This window comes from Euphorbia lathyris, chromosome 6 (genome assembly GCF_963576675.1).
Source record: "Euphorbia lathyris chromosome 6, ddEupLath1.1, whole genome shotgun sequence".
In the NCBI taxonomy this organism is placed as follows: domain Eukaryota; kingdom Viridiplantae; phylum Streptophyta; class Magnoliopsida; order Malpighiales; family Euphorbiaceae; genus Euphorbia; species Euphorbia lathyris.
The window spans coordinates 14,952,680-14,967,760 of NC_088915.1; positions in this window are offsets into that span (position 1 = coordinate 14,952,680).

Consider the following 15,081-nt stretch of genomic DNA (forward strand, 5'->3'; position numbering starts at 1 on the left):
TAGTGGTTTTCACGAGGACGAAATATTTATATTATGAGTGCGGACTCTATATCTATGGATGTGATCTTTATAAATTGCTCTTAACTCTACTAGACGCTACGACTACTTAGGGGCAAGTGTACCCCGTCGTATCAAGTAATAATCCGGTTAAGACCGGGTATCGAATACACGGGATTTATAATTACAAGTATTAGACGACTCGGTTTCGTATGTTATTTAAGTGGCGATTACTTTGGGGTAAAGTAAGACACAACTACACACTATCCCTAACTATTGGCGACTCAGATTTGTGTAGCTAAAACCCTATGAAGTGGGATGAATATCGATAAGTTATAACCACGATAAATAACGACTCTAAATGTATACGGATAATAGTTTACTCTTGCAAAGATGACTAAGTGTAGTAGGACCAACCCGTGAAGCACTTAGACTACGTGATTCCTAGTCAAGGCGTGTCTAATGCGGGGGAATTAGAAACTAGGGCCCGTAAGTTCCGTGGCTTGTCAATTCCTACGGTTTCCGGTTTGTCACTTCCGGTAGGGCAACACCTATATAACTCCCTAAGGATAGCCCGAATGGCGTCGGAAATCGCGTTCTCCTACACAATAATCAATTATCAATATCAAAACAAGTAGCAAACACTAACACGTAAAGGGAAATAGAGATTATAAATCATGAAATTATAAATATGAAATGTATATAAATGGAATACAACCAAGCCTAGTACATAGGAAGAGTACAAACTAATTAGCATGTAAAAGGGGAGAATCCGCCCTTGAAACTAGCTAACCGGACTCAAAGCCGTCTCCTAGGTCGTGGAGGTGGAACTCTCGAGCTTGGTGACGAATGGTGGAGCGGAGCTTCGATGAAATGCCGGAACAACCGAACAAGCTCTCGAGGTGGAGAGTTTAGCTACAAAAACTGAATCTATACTACAACAATAATCAAAACAAGTATAGTTTGCTCTCTAGTGTGTGATTGTTTCCTCGTGGTCAAATGAAGTTCAAGAGCTTGCTATTTATAGACATCAAGCAAGGGCAATGTTGTAACTTCACAAAGTACAAGTATGGAGCAACATTATTTGGTGCAGAAATCCCATGATACGCCCCGCGTGAGGTGGTCTACGCCCCGCGTAAGTGCCTATTCCGTCAGAAATCTCCTGCATGTGGACCAATTCCGTGTCTTGTTGTCTCAAGCACGCCCTGCATCGCTAAAGTACGCCCCGCGTGTTTGAGTCTCTGAAGTTTTATTGCTTGAATTGGAGCTTTTACGCCGTGCGTAGCTGAAGTACGCCCCGCGTAAAGGAGTCTCTGAGTTTTTATCATTGAGGAATTGCCTGGTACGCCTCGCGTGTATGGTTATACGCCCCGCGTACGAAGAGTTGACTCAGGGAGACAGTGCAGTCTGACTTTCAGGATTAGGCCAATTATTTCCGACATGTGTAATACGCCCCGCGTAGGGTGGCATACGCCCCGCGTATGCTGAGTCAATTCCACATGGTGCCTGCGGATAAGGCAATTATTGCTGACAACATATTTCACGCCTCGCGTAAAGGATGATACGCCCCGCGTATTTGAGTGGATTTTTGCTCCTAGCTCGTACCTGAAATACAAATCTTGCGAGCCGAGTTAGCTTGACATTTTTATTTTCTAAACTAATCAAAAGCACGGAAAATTAACTGAAAGTACGAGATTTATTTTTATTTCTTTATTTTATCAAAACACTTTATTTTTGTAATTAAACTTATTTATTTTATCCAAAATCAACCCGTAAATCACGCTAAAAGATAGGGGTAAAATACCCCTATCAAACCTCCTCGGACTTTAAAGTTTTACTTGTCCTCAAGTAAAAGAAATCGAAAGACAAGGGATTGAGAAAATTAAGAAACAAACCGAAGGTTGGTTTTGCCAAGTGCGTGATTTCAAAGTTATGGTTTTATGCAAAGGTTTCGGTAAGTACCTACGCAAACAATTGAGTACGAAACTTGTTTGAAACCTCCATGATCAAGATTAATAGGCAATATTAACGGGGGTTGAATATCTTTTGAGAACCTGATAGTACCTCACCAAGGGATTTCGCTCTTACGCTCAATTTTAGGTGGGTCGGTGTTTTAACACTCTTCTTTGCACTTACTTGAGATCATGCTGAATTTGCATTTTCATCCGGGTTTTTCCTCCTAAAATATGGTTAGGCAATATTAAAAATGAACCCGGAGGGGGTTGTAATGTGGGTGGCTTCTTTAGTGGTTAGTTTAAAGAAACTCGAGTTCGAAAATACCGTTTTGTGTTTGCACCGTGTTTTTGTTTATTTCGGCCTTGGCGATTTTTTCAAAATATACTTCAAAATTGCTCGGGTGGAGCTTGAGAATGCCTTTTTATTTTTATCGTATCCTTTGTTTTGATAGAGACACAAAAACAACATTTTGAAGGCTTATGGTGCTCGTTTGTTAAGGCCGTGACTTTTTCCGAGTGATTTGGGTGCAAATTGGTTTTGTCGGTATTCGAACAAGAGGAAAAAGGGTTAAATGTTAAAAGGGTATTAACAAAAAAAGTTGGTTAATAGGCTCGAAGGGGTTTCCTAATGTTTGATGAAAACAAGAAAAATAAATTAAGAAAAATTAGCCTAAGTGGGTTCGGTTTATCATCTATTGCCTTTTTACCAAAAATAAGTGTACTTAACCCGGTATTGGATGCAAATTCTATAAGTCGAGTGAAGTCAAAGCTCTCGAAAAAAAAATTGTGAAGGAATTAGAGTTCTCGTATGAACTCCTTTAGGCTCAAAAAATACCTCACAAAGATTCGGGTTTAAATTGTGTACTATCAAGTCTTCGCTAAATTCTCAACTATCCCGTTTTTATTGCCTTTTCAAAATTCATTATGGAGATAACATTAGGGTTAAGACTCAATGCCTTAGTTTAGTACTAACTTAAGCTTTGCACAAATTCCCTAACTTCAAAATTAAGACTAAAATTTCTTACTAAAACCGATCCTTTGTATTCCGACGGTATTTACATTTAAGGACAAACAACGGAACATTTAAATAATTTCCGAGGGAGGTTAGTGTGTCGGGAAAAATTTTAGGGATCAATAAATTAGTTTAATTATTTTGTTGTTTATTTGATTTTTATTTTTGTTTTTGTTAGTGCAAAACAAACTGAAGGTACGGGGTTGCACGGCCCTCCGCGTTATTTAAAATGATGCCTGTTCCAAGGGCGTCGCAAAAAGAAGTTAAAACAAAAACAAAAATAAAGGTAATGAAGGAAAAGAAGACCCTTAGTGGTCAGGGGCCCTACGCGAGGCGTGCCTAGGGGGGCGCCCCGCGTAGGGCAGCGTTTTTATTGCTTTTTGAGTCAGAGACTCAAATACGCGGGGCGCAGGAACAGGGCGCCCCGCGTGTCTGAGTGTCTGAACTCTGGGAACCACGGAAACTGGTGATCACGCGGGGCGTAAAGGTGAGAACGCCCTGCGTGAATGTTATCACATAGATATTAAAACAGAAAATATGAACGGAAACTATAAAAAGACATTACATAGATATTAAAACAAAAAGCAAAAGTACAAGAAAGCAAAACGTACTAAAACAAAAGGAACGAAAATAAAACGAATTAAAATAAACACGAAAACACAAGATAAAGGAAATCATAAAAAGGGAAACTATGGTTGAGGCGGAGGAGGATTGCCATGGAGGTTGAAGTAGGAGGCGAAGGAGTGGGTGAGGGCATCAAATCGAGCATCGAGATGAACCCGATCCTCCCGTTGTTGCGCTTCGATGGAGTCAAAGCGGGTGTTGAGGGTGGCGAATTGGGAGTCATAATGAACCCGATCCCGGCGTTGATTATCCTCCAAGATATCCAACCGAGCATAAAGGGCGTTGAAGTCGTGGAGGGGTGGAGGACTGAAATTGAGACCCATGCTTGAATCCGAGTCCCCTTCCGCATTGGAGTGAGCCGCCCCCGAAGTCTCGCCCGGGCCAGAAGTTGGACGCTTTAAGGATTTAAAGGCGTTTTTATCCAACGGCCGAGGCACAAGGCGCGGGAGGCGCTCAATGGCGCCGGAGCCGAGAGTGGAGAGGGCGAAGATGGTGACGAGGTGACCGAACCCGAGCTTGGCCCATGTCCGGATGGGTGTGGCGTGGAGGTGAGCAGCCACGTGATAGGCAAGGTCATAGGTGCGCCCATTGGCACAGAAGTAGAGGGCCAACAGTTTGTGCTTGTTGACCTTAGAGGACTCGGACTTCCCCGAGAAGTAAAATGAGATGAAGCGGTGGAGAAGTTGGAGGATAGGGTCACGGATGAGAGATGGGCGGAGGTTGGAGATATCATAGTCCTCAAACCCGGTGATGGAGGTCCAAAACTCATGAGCGGTAGCACCGTCGGGCCAATGGGATGTGCCCCCCTCCGCTTGGTAAGTGAAATGGTGTTGGAGCCATTGAGTGTCAATGGAGAAGGGGCGGTTGTGGAGGCAGAAGTTGAAGAGGGCGGCCCCGGGGACGTTGTTGGAGGTGAGGGTGGTGTATAACTCAATAACCAAGGAGGGGTATACGTGGTATTCTTTACTGTAGATGTCGTACCACCCGACGGCACGGAGACGATCTTCGAAAGGCGTGCCTAGATCGTGTTGATCGAGCACGCTACGTTGGATATAGGGTAGCTCCATGATGGTGGCGGCACAAAGGTCTTCATACCGGGTGGCCTCCTCCTCGGTGAGAAGGTGAAAAGGAGCTCGGTATAGGCGGGTGAAGGGGGGTGTGCTTTTCCGCTCGGGTTGTGGTTGTGGTTGGTTTTGGGTGCGGCCGGTACGGGCACGAGTGGCTCGTGGGGGACGCATATCGGCGGTGTTCTTTCTCCTAACCATGGTGGAATGTGAGATAGAAAGAGTAGAAGATGAGTGTTGTGAAGAGTTGGGGAATGAGTGAGGAAGAAAAAGGAGGAAAGGGAGGGTGTATATATAGGAGGGAAGTGGGGATCCAAGCAAAACTCGAATCCCCAGGAGGGATACACGCGGCGTGAAGCGGCCACGCCACGCGTATCCCACCTCCTGAGCGTAAATTACGCAATAGGGGCGCGATACGCGGGGCGTACATGGGGGTACGCCACGCGTAGTGCACCTCCTGCCCTTTTTGATGGTATAAAAAGGCAGGGACGCGGGGCGTACAAGGGAGTACGCCACGCGTAAAATGGAATGTGAAAAATCTTTTTCGGTTTTTTTTAGAGGTATATTGAATTTTTTTTGGAGTTTTGATTTATGATGTTATTAATGAGGTGTTAATGTTTTTTTATGGTTTTTATGTTTAATTAATGTTTTTGGGGGTTTTAATTTTGAAATTAAGAGGGTAGTTAATGTAAATTTATTGTGGAGGGAGGTTGAGGATTTGAATTTGAAAGGATGGAAGTTGATTGGATGGAAGAAGAGGTGGAGTGGAGAAGTGGGAAAGATTTTTGGGGAAGAGAAATGATGGGAGGTTAGGAAGAAAAAGCTGCCATGGGGAGTTGTGATTCACAACTCCCCGAGGGTACGCGCGGCGCACCCTAGGGTACGCCCCGCGTGTCCTCTACATGGCATTTATTAGGATTATTTTTAAGATACGCGGGGCGTAGGGGGTTATACGTCCCGCGTACCTTAAAAAAAAATTTGGATTATTGTGGGATTTGTTTTTCTTTTGGTTTTTAGCTAAAAATAAAAATGAAAGTAAAAATTAAAACACAAGCGAAAATAAAATGTGAAACAATAGCTCAAAAAGGAAGAATTAAAGAGAAGAGAAAAGTGTTGGTCCCTGGTAATTAGTTCCAAGGGGGGGTTAGGAACTAATATAACTTTTTCGCGTTTTAATTAAGCTGACTGGATGTTATTTTGAGAGTTTATTAACTCTGCCTTTGGTCAGCTTGGTGAGATATATCACAGGACAGCTTTGGTCAGATGTTGACCAAAGTTGTTTCCTTGAGAGTTAGGAATTGACACTCTTGGAGGGCAGCTTCTAACTCAGCACCACTTACTTACTCAGGATCAGCTTAGGCAATTTATATGCTGAGTAAATAAAGCAAACAACACATGCAGTTATAAGAGAGAGTTTAGAAATTACTCAGTATCACTTATCCTGGTTCGGCCTCTCTGCCTACGTCCAGTCCCCAGAGTCCTCCGGGCTTTTTGAATCCAATACTGAGCTCTTTAAAGGTAGAGCACAAACCAATTACAAGGCAGTTGAATATGCAAGAGTACCTTCCTCTATTCGTCTACTCAACTCCTACTAAGTGCTACAACCCAGCACCTAGATTTCTCTACCACTGAAATGCTTACAGCCAAGCACTCAGCTTTACACTCTCAATATTCCTATTGATCACGGACTTGTTCCTTTTTGAACCAAAGAACACTTTAGATGATTACAAATCAATCTAGCATTTACACATAGAATAGAAAAGTTGGTGTAAGATCCTTTTTGTATTTGAGTTCTTTTGAAACTTTCTCACTTGTATTTTTCTTTCAATACTTCAGTGTGTGTCATCCAAGTTTTTCGATTGTCCTTTTATAGAAGGAAATCTGTAGATTTGATCGTTTTGAAATGTCTTAACCGTTAACATCAAAACGGCTCTTTTGGGGAACAATTTCTGGACAGCTTCAGACTTCACCGCCATTCCCTTTCTCTGTTTTCTTCAGGCATCAGGTTTGTCTTCTAGTCGTCTGGTTTGTCTTTTTGTGCCAGTTGTCTGTTTCCAATAATCCAACGTCCCATGACTCTTGGAATTAGTCTTTTAGGTGTCTTCGAGGTTCCAATTATTGGTGCAGGAGATTGGCAGACTTTGTCTTTTAGTGAACGGATCCTTTATGTTGTCCTGACTGTCACTCAGCTTCGTTTGTCCTCTTCGAGTATTCGTCGTTCATGCTGAGTTCCTTCTAGGTCAGCTCCGTTTTGTTTAACCGCTCCTGAAGAAGCCTTCAACTTTAGTCAGCTTCGTTTTGCTTCTGAATTATACTCCACTCAGCTCTTATTCTGTCATGCTGAGTTCCGTTCTACTCAGCTTCGTTTGTGCTGACTTTTGTCCTGTCTTTACTTTATATATTTTTGCACTCAATATTTAACAAACATATTAGTACAATTAAATCAAAGCATCTAAATTTAATTGCCTCTTAATCATGGATGATTTTGTCAAATCAAAATCTTGTGGAAAAGGTGTTTCAACAAACTCCCCCATTTTGATGTTGGCAAAATACATAATTACGGAACTCAGTTATAAGTTGCCCCATGATTGATATTTTTGATATGACTCCCCTGTAAGGGTTGCATTCATTTTGTCTTAACTTTATTCTAAACCTTCCAAGATCTCATTTAATTAGACTTAAGACATTTGTGTGTACTGACTCAGTTTTGGAAGGATGTTGTCTCCCAGTTTAGTTTTAGTGTTAATGTTTTTAACCTTTTTCATTCGTCAACCTTGATTAGTCAGACCAGGAAGAAAATTGATACTTGTGATATTGGATTTAAACAACAACAACAAAAAACAAACATATTAACCTAAACAGTAGACAACTAAGTATTCAAAGACAGGAAACGGGATATGAAGCTAAGTCTCTAGACACTGACTAGCTAGTTTTACTTCTTCTTTCTTTGAGCTGAGGGATCAACATGAGCAATGCCTTTTCCTTTGCTTCCAGACGCAGTACCTGCAGGCTGAGGCTGAGTTCCTCCTTGACTTGTCTCCCCCGTTTTTCCATCATCGGGTTTGTAGAGGAAGGTTTCATTCCGTGCGGCGGAGGAGAGATACTGAGAGTAGCGCTGGAGCCTTTTGGTGCTTTCACCCAAGCCATCAATGACTGGCACACTATCGTCCTGGATATGCCGAGGAACCCTAAGAGAGCTGTTGATCATACTGAGGAGGCATTCATGAGATTTGCTCAGGCAGGTGAGGGAGCTTGTGATCTGACCAAAAGCTTGATGAAGCAGTTTTAGCAGAGCAGAATCATAAAACATGCGCTGGCCATTATTGATGCGCATTGCCTTCATGATAGCTTGTGAAAAGCTCATGAGTTCAGTGTTGGAGATGGGATCAACATCCATTTGGGCTCGGTCAATGTTGAGTAGTCTGACTGCCTCACTCAATTGGTCAATAGTACACTGAGAAGAGGAGGATACTAGATCACGTGTACTGGTCAGCTCAGTATGAAGTTGGGTGAAACATTTTTGAAGTTCGGCAGAGGTGGCAAACTCAGCATTACCGAGTGGAGTTAATTTGGTCAGCTCAGTATTCAATTTGGTAAAACAGTCTTGCAATTCAGCAGACATAACAGATTCAGGATTGGCAGGTGCTCTCGAGGTGGTCAGTTCCGCTGCTAGCTTAACAAAGTAGCTTTGAAGCTCAGTGGAAGTGACATACCCTGGATTGATTTCTGACAGTTGGTGAATTTTGCCTTCAAGCGAATCCATATGGGTGGCCATTGTAAGCACTAGTTCAGTCAGTTTTGCAATTTGTTCTTGATTTGGTTGCTGAGTTTGAACCGCAGTGATAATGCTAACCAGATCCTTAAGCCCTCGAAGTTCATTCAGAAGCTGAGTAATACCTGTCAGGTGAGAGGACTCAGCTTGAGTAGATTGGTAACCATCAGCTTGAGTAGTATGGAAATCTTGATGCAAGGACTGAGCAGAAGCAATGACCCGTCGGCCAGACTCAGTAGCATTCAAGTATGCAAACTTAGCAGCATTGGACTCAGAGGCTGGTACAAAATTTGATGGTGGTGGAGGAGTTGGTTCTCTGCCAGATTGAGTACCTTGATTGGTACCTGGACTTTGATGGGTTTCTTGAGCTGAATCATCAACATGTTTTGTTGGGGGTGGAACTTGATTAGATAAGTTAATCTGCTCAGCTTGAAGTGGTGAAGTGGAGACAGGAAGTGTGCTACCTTGAGCATCTTGGATTGGATCTGCAGGGTTTTTGGCTTGTTCCTCATCCTGAGTAACAGAGGCTTGTTTTTCCACTGGATCTTCTGGTGGTGACTCAGTTTCATTGGAGAAGTACTGGAACTGGATTGTAGAGAGGTCAGTTTCAGGCTCATCAATGGGAAAGTCGTCCATGAGATCAATTTGCTTTTGTGCTTTCTTTTTGAGTCTTCGTCGTGTCTCAGCTCTTGGCGGTGAATGGTCAGTTCGAATACCTTCACTGGACTCAGTAGCAACTGTCTCCTCTTCTACAGGTTGCTCAAAAGGTCCCTTAACAGCATTACTTTCTTTCTTTCTCTGCTCAGTATCATCCTGAGGTTCTTCAACATTGGGACATTCTTCCTGCTCAGTATTAACTTCTTGGTGTTCAACATGTTGCTCAGTCTCTTCCACAACTTCCTTTTCTTGGTCAGTTCCATGACCTTCAGGTTGAGTAGAGGCTAGTGGGACAGCTTCTACTATCTTTAAGGAGTTACCCTTTTTCTTCTTCTTTAAAGGGGTTTCTGGAGTTTCTTCGTCCTTATCCTCAGGCTCTTCTTGCCTCTTTCTTTTCTCAGCTTGCTCCTTAGCCTTGTCAGCTTTAGCTTTTTCTCTTGATGAAAGCCTTAATTTCTTTGGGACAGCATGAATGTCTTTGGAGCAGGTTTCTACAGCCTTCCTCTTCTTCCTTCTCTCAGGCTGAGCTGTCTCAGGTGACTCAGTATGAGCCTCAACATCTTTTGCAGGCTCAGCTTCAGGCTCAATTTCTTGTTGCTCAGCTTCTTCATCTTCCTCAGCATCTCCAGCTCCTTCATATCCCTTCAAGGGTTGATTATACAATAGTCCATCCAGTAGGACTGCAGTGATTTCACTTCCCAATGTGCTTGTTTCATTCACCGTCTCTATTTGCTTGTCCTGTATAATTTTTGTAATGAGTGAGCCCATGCGGAGTTTCTTACCACTTCGTTGGAACGCTCCAACTAGAAAGACGGGAAGATTGAACGGAGTGTAGGTCAACATGTGCCAGATGAAGCACTGTTCGAAGTTTGATGCGGATGAAGCTGAGCTGAGTTTGGGGAAGATAAAGTTGGTCAGCATGAAGTGGACCATCTTTTGTTCTTTACCCATACAGGTGCTGGGTATTTCCCCCTTATGATCTTTGGTTTACAAAACCCCTTTAGCTTCTCAGTTGTGGCTTTTGGTATTTTCTCCTTTGTCGTTCTAAATTGAATTCCTTCGTCTGGTAAATCTAGCAATGTGGCTAGATAGGCAGGGGTTACAACGATTTTCTGACCTTTAACAGTGGTCTCCAAATAGTCACAGTCATCTGCATCAACACGTAGATTCGAGTAGAATTCCCGTACTAACCTGGGATATGTTGTTCCTGAAAGAGAGAAGAGACCTTTCCACTTGTTCTTCTCGATCCATTCACAGAATGGTTTCTCAGACGAGACAAAACTTGAAGAAAACCATCGGCATTTTAAAACCTCCAGATTGTTGACCTTTGAATGTACCTTGATCATTTTCCTTTCTATTTCCGTCGAAGGACCCGCGTGGTCAGTGGGTTTGTCTGTGGTTTGAGTTTTAGGGGTTTTGTTTTTGCCGGAAGCCATTTTTGAAGGTTTTGAAGTTCTTAGGAGAGAAAGAAGTTTGATTTTCAGGAGATTACAGGCGTAAGGAATGAAGAGTGGGGATTCTTCCACTTTTTATATAAATTTACGGCGGTCCTTAATCATTAACTAGCCGTTTTTACCTAGGGACGTTCAACCGACAAAAATTCTATCAATTATGACATCTTCGGCGCATGTGATTTGCCATTAATGTGCGTCTTCCCAAGGTGCCAGAGGTTACACGTGTAGGTTCTCTTTACGCGAGTGGGTTTTTACTAGGTTTTGCTAGAATTCGAAGCATCCATGATATTGATTGCCTAACTTTTGTGAAGATAATTTCTCTATCACTAATTTACTCAACATACGTTACTCACTCAGCATGTGTATTTACTCAACATAGAGTGGTTACTCAATATGTTTATCTACTCAGCATAGGATGTTTACTCAGCTTTTATGCCTACTCAGTATCATCACTCAATATATATGTCAATTCAGCATAGGGTGGCTTTTTCATTTTCAAGTTTAGTAAGGAGTTGATATTTTACTCAACATGGCATTTGCACAATTATTCAAAGTTCCACTCATATGACAATTATTTAATACAGACTTAGTTAGAGTGGATTTGACATACCAATTGCTTCCCTTAGTGTGTTGAATTGTTCTCGTGCCAAGGGCTTTGTGAAGATATCTGTAAGCTGATCATTTGTTGGCACGTAGGTCAGCTTGATCTCATCTTTTAGTACATGATCTCTGATGAAGTGATGCCTTATGCTAACATGCTTCATCCTGCTGTGTTGGACTGGATTTTTAGATAGATCAATGGCACTTTTGTTGTCGCATTTGATCTCTATTGTCTTTGTTTTGACTCCGTAATCCTCAAGCTGTTGCTTTATCCATAGGACTTGTGCGACACAGCTTTCAGCAGCCACGTACTCAGCTTCAGTTGTAGACAGAGCTACGGATGATTGCTTCTTGCTGAACCAAGATACTAGACAGCTTCTAAGGAAATGACATCCTCCTGAAGTACTCTTCCGTTCTAGCTTATCTCGTCCATAGTCAGCATCAGTATATCCAATGAGTGTGAAGTCATTTGAGGTTGGATACCATAGACCTGCATCAACTGAGCTTTGCAAGTATCTAAAAATTCTTTTTACAGCAGTTAGATGAGATTCCCTGGGGTCAGCTTGATATCTAGCGCAATAGCATACTGAGTATTGAATGTCTGGTCTACTGGCAGTGAGATAGAGTAAAGAACCTATCATACCTCGATAGAGTTTACTATCAACTGACTTACTCTTCTCATCCTTGCATAGGACAGTATCAGTACCCATGGGGGTTGATATTGGTTTGCAATCTACCATGCTGAATTTCTTTAACATTTCCTTAGTGTACTTAGACTGACTTATAAAGATGCCATTCTTTCCTTGCTTGATTTGAAGTCCAAGGAAGAAGTTGAGTTCACCCATCATGGACATTTCGAACTCAGTTTGCATCTGTTGGCTAAATTCTTTGCACAAGGATTCGTCAGTAGCACCAAAAATTATATCATCAACATATATCTGCGCAAGTAGGGTATGTTTACCCTTTTTCTTAATAAACAAGGTTGTGTCAGCTTTTCCCCTGACATAGTTCCTAGTCAGCAGGAAGTTGGTCAACCTCTCATACCAAGCTCTTGGAGCTTGCTTTAGGCCGTACAGGGCCTTTTTGAGTTTATAAACGTGGTTTGGAAATTTTGAATCTTCAAACCCAGGAGGTTGGTTAACATATACCTCTTCGTTTATAAAGCCATTAAGAAACGCACTTTTTACATCCATTTGGTATAGTTTAAAATTCATGTAACTGGCATAGGCACACAATATACGTATAGCTTCTAATCTAGCAACAGGAGCAAATGTTTCTCCATAGTCTATACCCTCTTGCTGACTATAGCCTTGGGCTACAAGTCGAGCTTTGTTTCTAATCACATTTCCATGCTCATCTAGCTTATTTCTAAAGACCCACTTGGTTCCTATGGGCTTTTGATTCCTAGGTTTAGGTACTAAATCCCATACCTCATTTCTGGTGAATTAGTCAAGCTCTTCTTGCATAGCATTGATCCAATATTCAGCTTGCTCAGCATCAGCAAAGTTCTTTGGCTCATGTATTGAGACGAATGCAACATTGCTGAGGTATTTTCTAAGTTGATCTCTGGTCATTAATTTGTTGTTGGCGGCATCAAGAATGACTTGTTCTGTATGTCCTCTTGGGATCTTTATTTCCTTGGGCAGTGTTGAGTCGTTTAGAAGAGGTGTTTCTACAATCTCTACATGAATAGATTGGTCAGCAAATGATATTTCAATTTCTTGCTTACCTTGAGTCAGTTCCTGTATAGATGACACAGAGGCTTCTGGTTGATCAGCGGAAGCTGAGCCTGGTTCATCTTCTTCAGGCTGAGCTGTCTTACCTGTAGGGTCAGTTTCATCGAACTCAACATGTACAGACTCTTCCACAACCTGAGTTCTTTTGTTAAATACTCTATATGCTTTACTGTTTGTTGAGTACCCTAAAAAGATCGCATCATCGGTTTTAGCATCAAATTTAGCAAGGTTGTCTTTTGTGTTAAGTATAAAGCATTTACACCCAAAGGCACGAAAGTATCCAATGTTGGGCTTTCGACCTTTCCAAAGTTCATATGGGGTTTTCTTAAGTATAGGTCTAACTAGAGCCCTATTCAGTATGTAACATGCCGTGTGAATAGCTTCTCCCCAGAAGTACTTTGGAAGCCTATTTTCACTCAGCATTGTCCTAGCTATTTCGACAATGGTTCTATTTTTCCTTTCAGCGACCCCATTTTGTTGAGGTGTTCTAGGAGCAGAGAAGTTGTGGTCAATACCACTGGTTTCACAGAATTCATCAAACTGTTGGTTTTTGAATTCTCCACCATTGTCGCTTCTAATGTGGGCTACTCTTAGGTCTTTGTCATTTTCAAGCTTTTTGATCAATGTGGTAAACATCTCAAAGGTTTCATCCTTGCTACTCAGCAAGATGATCCAAGTGTACCGAGAGAAATCATCTACAATAACCAAGGAAAATTTCTTACCTCCCAAGCTGAGTGGCTGGATAGGTCCGAAAAGATCCAAGTGTAGTAATTCCAATGGTCTTTTGGTTGAGACAATATTTTTGCTATGAAATGACTTTTTAGTTTGTCTGCCTTGCTGACAGGCTTTACACAGTTGATCTTTTTCAAACTTTAACTTGGGTAATCCCTCAACTAATTTCTTTCTAGCTAATTTGGCAAGAAGGTCCATGCTGACATGCCCAAGTCTTCTATGCCATAGCCAGGAGTTGTCCTCTTTAGACACTAAGCATATGTTTTTAGAAAACTCTTTTTCTAAGTTTAACATGTATACATTTTCTACACGAGGGGCAGTTAAAATTAATTCATTTGTATTTCCCTCGAGTGTCTATAAGACAAGCTTTTTGGGATGACTTAGAGGAAGTGGTGCAACAGGTTCCTAGGGATGAAAAAATGGTACTAGGGGGTGATCTCAATGGACACGTGGGTTCTAGGCGAGATGGGTTTGAGAGTGTTCATGGAGGGTATGGTTTTGGAGATAAGAATGAAGCAGGAAATGATATTTTGGAATTCGCATCAGCCTATGACTTGAGTATCATGAACACATGGTTTATGAAGAGAACATCCCACTTAGTGACCTATCGGAGTGGCGGTAATGCGAGCCAAATTGACTTCTTCTTAGTAAGGAGTGCTTGGAGAAAGAGTTATATTGATTGTAAGGTGATCCCTGGTGAGAGTACGACAACCCAACATAGAGTAGTGGTGCTAGATTTTCGAAGTAGGAAATGTATAAGAAAACAAACACCTCAAGTAGAGACTAAGATTAAGTGGTGGAAATTGCAAGGGGAGAATCAACAAAAATTTGTGGATGAGATGACCAAAAAAGATATTTGGACTTGCAATATGGATTCAGATATAGATTCGATATGGAATAAGATGGAGCATAGTATAAGGGAAGTAGCGAAGGAAGTTCTAGGGGAATCTAAAGGTAGCATGCCACCGGGTAAGGACACATCTTGGTGGACAGAAGAAGTACGACAAGCAGTAAAGAGTAAGAGAGAATCCTATAAACTATTGGGGAAATGTAGGAGTGACGAGAACTACGAAAAATACAAAGAGGCTAAAAGGGAAGTAAAGAAGGTCATACGAGATGCTAGAGCAAAGGTGAATCGGGATCTGTATACAAGATTGGATACGAAAGAAGGGGAAAGAGACATATATAGAATTGCTCGGATGAGGATAGGAAGACGCGAGATCTCGGAAAAGTTAAATGTGTGAAGGATGTGGACAAGAAAGTCCTAGTTGGAGATAAGGATATCAAGGAACGATGGAGGTCCTATTTTGATGACTTATTTAATGGAGATCGCCAACAAGATGTTGGAGATATAAGTATCCATCACGATATGATAAATCATGAATGCCTGCGGAGAATTCAAAAGGGTGAAGTCAAAATGGCATTAAGTAAGATGAAGTTGAAGAAAGCAGTAGGACCTGATGGCATCCCTATTGAGA